The sequence below is a fragment of the Echinops telfairi genome, unplaced genomic scaffold (genome assembly GCF_000313985.2).
Source record: "Echinops telfairi isolate 266 unplaced genomic scaffold, ASM31398v2 ScPeMD7_7469;HRSCAF=8507_1, whole genome shotgun sequence".
NCBI classification, from domain to species: Eukaryota; Metazoa; Chordata; class Mammalia; order Afrosoricida; family Tenrecidae; genus Echinops; species Echinops telfairi.
Window position 1 is genome coordinate 60,188,292 of NW_022111373.1, and position 7,208 is coordinate 60,195,499.

Here is a 7,208-nt window from a genome sequence, read left to right on the forward strand (position 1 = left end):
GTTCATGAGGGAGGGAGGGTGGGGGAGGGAGGGGGAAAATGAGAAGCTGATACCAAGGGCTCAAGTAGAAAGAAAATATTTTGAAAACGATGATGGCAACAAATGTACAAATGTGTGTGACACAATGGATGTATGGAGTGATAAGAGTTGTTAGAGCTTCAATAAAATAATCCCCCAAAAAGGAAAATATGGAGGAAGATCAGCAGGCAGCAGGGAGGAGGACAGAAATTCAAACTTTGCCTATACACATATATGCACATATTTGTATATGTTAATGAGCTAAAAGAGAGGACATGTTTATTTAACAAACATTGATTTGGTTTCTGCTATTTGTCCAATATCAAGTCCACATCCAACAAGCAACATTGTTCCCCAGGTTCATCAGCTGGAGATGACCATTCTATTAGCTCCTTCCTGCAGAGTTCACTAGTAAGTGGGATCAGGCTTGTTCCTGAGGCAACAGGACTAAACTTAGCATAGGGTCAGGTGTTTGTAAAAGAAAATAAAATGATAATGATGTTTTACCAACTGTGAAGTCAGCATGCTTGTGGAATACAATCTAAAGCAAACTGTCCACGCCACATGTTTCCTGACTCCCAACATTTCCTTTACCATCTACACCAAAGAGCCAGGAGAGATCTACAGGTAGTGGTGTACGCATACATTACTATAGGTAGATGCATGCGTGTGAATGCTTGTATGTATGCCAATGCTATGTTTTAGATAAAGCTCTGTCTATTCTATTCATCATAACCTTGAAAAATAATTTCCATAGAAACAACTAAACAAGTGGTTATCCAAATAGACCATTATCAGGGTCTATAAACATTTGATAAACTCACAGAAAGTTTGAACAGAAATAACACCGTGTATTACTAAGAAAACTACAGTGAGAAATTATAGGGATATTATTGTCAGCACTGGATCCTGTGTTGTACTGTGGCATAAGCCTTGGGCTTCTAACTACAAGGTCAGGGGTACAAACCCATCAACCATTCCATGGGAGAAAGAAAAGACTCTCTACTTCTATAAGGATTTATAGTCCTGTTAGCTATCCACATGGAAGAAGCACACACTTGTGAGATCCAAAGATTATAAATAATAAAATCCAAGACTGGAGGAAGAACTTGTATTAGAGCTCAAATTCTGAGCACCCACTCGCAGAAGGATATGGACGACTGTGAAAACATGCAATCCATTTGCAGAGCCCACACACAGATTAATCCTCCAGGGAATCCACTCTCACCATTGACCATAGCCTGGCCGTCAGACAGAACACATTGGAAAGTGGATTAATGGAGGTGTGGTTGGATTAAAATTGAACATCTTATCCTTTGTTCTTGCTTTTGGCTCAATTTAAATTTGTTTTAGTTTATTATTACTATTGAGGTTTTCTGTTTTCTTTTGTTACTGTTGTTGGGTTTTCTTTTGTTAATTATATGCTTTTCTTTATATGAAATCTGTGATAGGTAAATCCAAAGAGACAGTAAGGGGATTAATAGTTTCTTAGGGCTATAGCAGGGGAGGTTGGGGGAAGAGGAGCTAATAATAATGAGTACAAGAATGAAGCAAATGTTCTGAAATTCATTGTGGTGATGATTGCCTAACATTTTAAACATGTTGAAACCATTGAATTGTATGATATGCGAATTAATATGAATGTTCGTGTGTTTAAACCATTGAGTTATATGCCATATGAATTATATGTCAATAAAACTTTTAAAGTGAAGTTTCAAAAAGATCTACAGTCCTGAAACCATGAAAGAATACTTCTAATCTGTCCTACGGGGTCTCCACGAATCAGAATGGACTCACTGGCACGGGTTGGTTAGTGTTAGCACCAAAAATATTATTTTAAGTCTTTAAGAGGTTAAAGAGGAAACGCTTTTATGGAAATGGCCATAACCTCATTTTATTTCTATGATAAAAATTCAAGGTTGAGATCCCAAACCAATTAAAAGTAATTTAAAATTGCATTTAGAAACATCATCAATAACATAACCAATAAAAATCATCAAAAAGGCTTATTATGGACTAAGCCAAATTCTGACTTTTTTTTCAGTGCTTAGAGTGTAATAACACGACCTGAACAAGGAGCATGTGGTTTGAGTGTATGACCTTCATCCATTCTCATGTATGGCATGTACCTCATACAGCAAAAGATGAAAAGCTGCAAGCAGTGTTGTCTCAAACATCAGAAAATGTAAGACGGAAACTTTCCTATCTCTATGAAACTACTAAGAAGTTACTATCTGTCCCAACTTTCTAATATTGAACTCTTTGGTTGAGGTCCACAGTTCTCATAGTTCACAGTCCATCATGCACTTCTAAGTAGGTAGTTTTCATCCCTAAACATAAAACTAAGAGACCAGATACCCACTGTTTTTGAGACCCTCTTCCAATATTTCAAAAGACCTCTTTAAAGCATTGAAGAGCAAGGAGGTCACTTTGAAGACTAAGGTACACCTGACCCAAGCCAGGGTATGTTCATATATGTGTGAAAGTTGGACACTGACCAAAGAAGACCATGAAAGAAGTAATGCTTTGGAATTGTGGTACCAGTGAAGAGTATTCAAAGTTCCACGGACTGTCAGAAGAACAAACAAACCTGTCTCAGGAGAAGTACAGCCAGAATGCTCCTTTAACGGCAAGACTTCATCTCATGTACATTGGACATGTTATTAGGAGAAACCAGTCCGTGGAAAAAGACATCATGCACAGTAAAGTAGAGGGTCAGTGAGACCCTCAAGGAGATGGATTGACACAGTGCTTCATTCTGTTGTGCATGCCCAACAACTTCCAACAAATCTTTCCTACTTCTATTGCAAACATCTAGCATGCCTTTTGTCATGAGTCTCATTGTCATTTAGTATTTCCAATCCAGTACTGCAACCTTGTTCCTTCTATGCAATATTTCTAAGACATGCAGTCCTTTTCTGCTACAATCACCATTAAAGTGCCCAAATCATTGCAAAGCACAACTCAATGGTTACGGAGTTATACTGGATTAATATAGCTCTTCCTACCATGATATTTTATGTGATAGATAATAATTCTGGATGTCATATACCTGTGAGTGGTCCCATTTTGGAAGGCAGTATCTCCTAATGAACAGGAATGGGCTGAGATTGAGCTCTGACTGTACTGGAGGGGGTCAATTTTACCACACTTTCTGTTTAATGGTTACCTTAGTTACTATTATTTACAATGGATGTAAGGAATTACATGCTACAGATGAGATGATTAAAAAACCCAAGAATCTTTCTGAAGTGGCCTGGAAAAAAATCCTGGCTGATGAAAATGAGCAGAATGCCAATGCCCACTGGAAACATCTTGCCAGAGGCCCCGCGGTCATGTGCATAAATAAGATACAGTCATGGGATAGTGAAAAGATTACTGTATTGGAGTGAAATTTGATGGCACCATGTAACTCCAACCCAACAACCTTTCCCTACATTGGGTCATGGAAGAAGGTAAGGAAAGAATTCACTTGTGACTAATTATGAACAAGAGTCCCTACAGTGCCATCCTGCTGCATAATAAAAGGAGCCCACTTAGAAGCAATGGACGTGAACTCTATCCCTGGCTCTTGCCTCTGGACCAAGCATTGGTTTATCCTATGGACCAAGCATCTGGCTTACCCCTGCCCCTGTGTGACCTTTTAATTGGGACTGAACTGCACTCACCATAACCTGAAACACTTCCTCTAGCTTCATGAGTTCTGTGGTACACTGTGGTACATGGTTCTGCAACTCACAGAACCAAGCGATGTGAGAAAATACACTCAAGGGAGGAGTGGGGCAAAGATGTGGCAGATTATCACTTTTCAGAGATTGGACCTTTGAGACTTTTCCAATATCCAACTTTTGGGGATGGTTAGGTGTCATCGAGTTGGTTCCACCCCATAACAACCCTACATACAACAGAATGAAACACTGGCCAGTCCTGTGCCATCCTCACAATTGTTCCTAAACTTGAACTCATTGTTGCAGCCACTGTGTTAGTCCTTCATGCGAAGGGCCTTCCTCTTTTTCACTCCCCCTCTCCTTTACCAAGCAGTCTTTCTCCAGAAACTGGTCTCTCCCGACAACATCTCCAAAGTAGGTAAAATGAAGTCTCACCATCCTTTCCTTTAAGGGGCACTCGGGCATATTTCTTCTGATATAGACGTGTTGGTCCTTTTGGCAGACCATGGTACTTTCAATATTTGTCACCAGGACAACAATGCAAACGCATGGATTCTTCTTTGGTTTTCTTTATTCAGTGTCCAACTCTCACATGCATATGCAACCACTGAAAATACTCTGGGTTGATTCATGTGCACCTTAGTCCTTAAAGTAACATCCTTGGTTTTCAACACTTTAAAGAGGACTTGTGCAGCAGATATACCCAGTGAATGCCTCTTTTGATCTCTTGACTGCTGCTTCCATGAGCATTGGTTGAGGATTAAAGCAAGACTAGTCTTGGGACTAGTTGGTATTAATTCTTATAAAACAGAGTTATACCACAATTACTATAGCCTCTCCTTTGTAAGAGGATTCATTAGCTCTATTTCGCTCCATCTTAGATAATTTGATGAAATTGGAGACTCTAAATTGGGACTTCTGAAACCATGTATAGTAATGAACAAGTCCTGCTCCAACCTACCATTGACTATATATTTTTAAACAAAAATAAAATGAACTACTAGAGGAAAAAAAAAAAGGAGCCCTGGTGATATAGTGGTTACACATTGGGCTGTGATATGCAAGGTCAGAAGTTCAAAACCACCAGCCACTCCTCAGGAGAATGCTGGGGCTTTCTACTCCAGTGTAAAAGTCATGGTCTTGTGAAGTCACAAGGTCAATTTTTATGGTGCCCCAGAGGGTTACAAGGCGTCAGCGTCGACTCAATGGCAGTGAGTGAGAACTAGAAAAATGATCACATGTTTGGATGTCACAGAAATATCAATTGCTATAAAAGTGTCTACACATGCTGTACATGCCTATATCTGTCTTACCATAGAACGTTAACAGTTTGCAGACCAGCAAGCATCTGAAGACGACACCACAAGAAGTACCAGTGGGCTACCTTCTAGCTGATCACAATGGTTGTGTAGGTTCCCCAATCACATCATTCCAATCCAAACAACAAAGAACTAAATTGTTTGTTTAGGTGGGTCACATCTAGAAAAGACCTTTCTTGTGTTCCTTTGGTCTTTCCATTCCATATGTGTTTGGCGTCAATATGTTGCAGAGGTATATAGAGATATCTCAATGAGCCACTCACCTACCCAATGTGCTTAGCCATACCATTTGGATTGTGAAATAAAATGAAGAGACACCATTACCCTCATCTGTAAGCTCAAAGAGTAATAATAATTCTCTTCCTCTGGGTTCCATTGCTTGAGCCAGATTACTTTTCATCCTGTTTCTTCATACACTTTACAACACGATCACATTACATTTTTCTTCAAGACTCTGGCAGACTGTTTGGGCTAGAGATAGATGAAGACAAGAGGCACCATCTGGTGCAAGATCTTTATTCCTTGTTAGCAACTACAGGAGTTCTGGTATTTTAAATGGTTCAGGCACTAGCAAAGACTTTTTAAAGGCTTGGATTGAGAAGGTGTAAGATGGTCAAATGTCCCTTGGCACGACCTGATCACACCACCAGGTTCATTGGTGTAGGACTTTTTCTTTTTTCCTTTTTCAGTTTAAACAACCGGTGGCATATGGTTTCATGATTCACAGAAATGGTTCTGGACTGTAGATTTGACGATCTCAACATAACTCTCAGGCTTGCCAGAACTGTGTTACAGCAGAGAGAGCAAAGAGCTCATGATAATTCTCTGATGAGTAAGCTCCAAAATCTCAGATTTAAATTTGATCTGAAATTGAAAGAGCAGGAACCATGTCCTCCCATGCCAAGATCTATGCTTTTTCTTCCCCAGATATATTTACTTCTGCATAATTGACAGTTGGCCTCAGAGAACAAAGCTCAAATAATGCCCAGGTTACATCTTTTGACCCAAACTGAATGGATGCTTTTGCACAATCGCTCTGCTCTATACCTTCTCATTCCTTGGAAGTCTGAGCCCTTCAAGGAATTTACCTATTGTTCCAAAAGCTGGTGACTGCTTAATAGAATTTTTTTCACCTTTAACACACAATTAAAGGTAGTATTATCTAATGGAATTAGCTAAGAGTTGAGAGCCAAGAGATTTGCCTGATGAGGCTAAAGAAGCTAATTCACATCTGCCTTGTAAAGAGTATTGAAAAGATGGAGTGGAAGAGTCTTCTGGAAACACGCTGACATCATACAAAAGGGCTTCTACAAGTTGATAGTGGCCAAAGTTCAAAAATAAATGTAGAAAATGCCCTCACCCGCTGGTCCCTGATTTTGAAAGACCACCTTCATCGTGCTCACATAGAACCTGAACTTGGACCAAGAGGCAATTGTGCTAACAGAACAAGAAAATAGTCCTGCATGGACTAAAAGCAGGAAATGTGTGTGCCAGGGTTATATCCTGTCACCACTCTTATATAATCTGCATGCTGAATAAATAATCTGAGAAGCTGAACTATATGGAACAGAAGACTGCATCAGGAAAGAAGAGAGGCTTATTAACAAACTACAGTATGCTCATCACAACCTTGCTTGCTAAAATATAAGATGACTTGAAGCACTGGCTGATGAAAAGCAAAGACTGCAACCTTCAGTGTGGACCGCCATTCCATGTCAAGGAAACCCAAATCCTCACAATAGGAGCAATAGACAGCATCATGACAAATGGAGAAACGATTAATGTTGCCAAGGACCCCATTGGGCTTGGAGACACAATTGATTCTCAGGGAAACAGCAGTCAAATGGTGTTTTTCCATTGGGCACATTTGCTACCCATGACCTCTTTGAAGTGCTGAAGAGCAAACATGCCATAGGAGGACTAAGGTGCTCCTAACCCAAGCTGTGGTATTTTCAATCACCACAGAAGCGTGTGAGAGTTGGAGGATGAACTCAGAACACTGCAGGAAAATTGATGCATCTGAATTGTGGTATTGATGAAGATAAGGGGGAGTACTGTAAATTGATAGAAAAGGGATCTGTCTTGGAAGAAGTACAGCCAGCATGCTCCTGAAAAGTGAGGATGGTGCTATGCTTAAGAAATAGAGTATCAATATGTCATCCAATGGTGCAGAGAAACTCAGTATTGATATGGTCAGTTCATT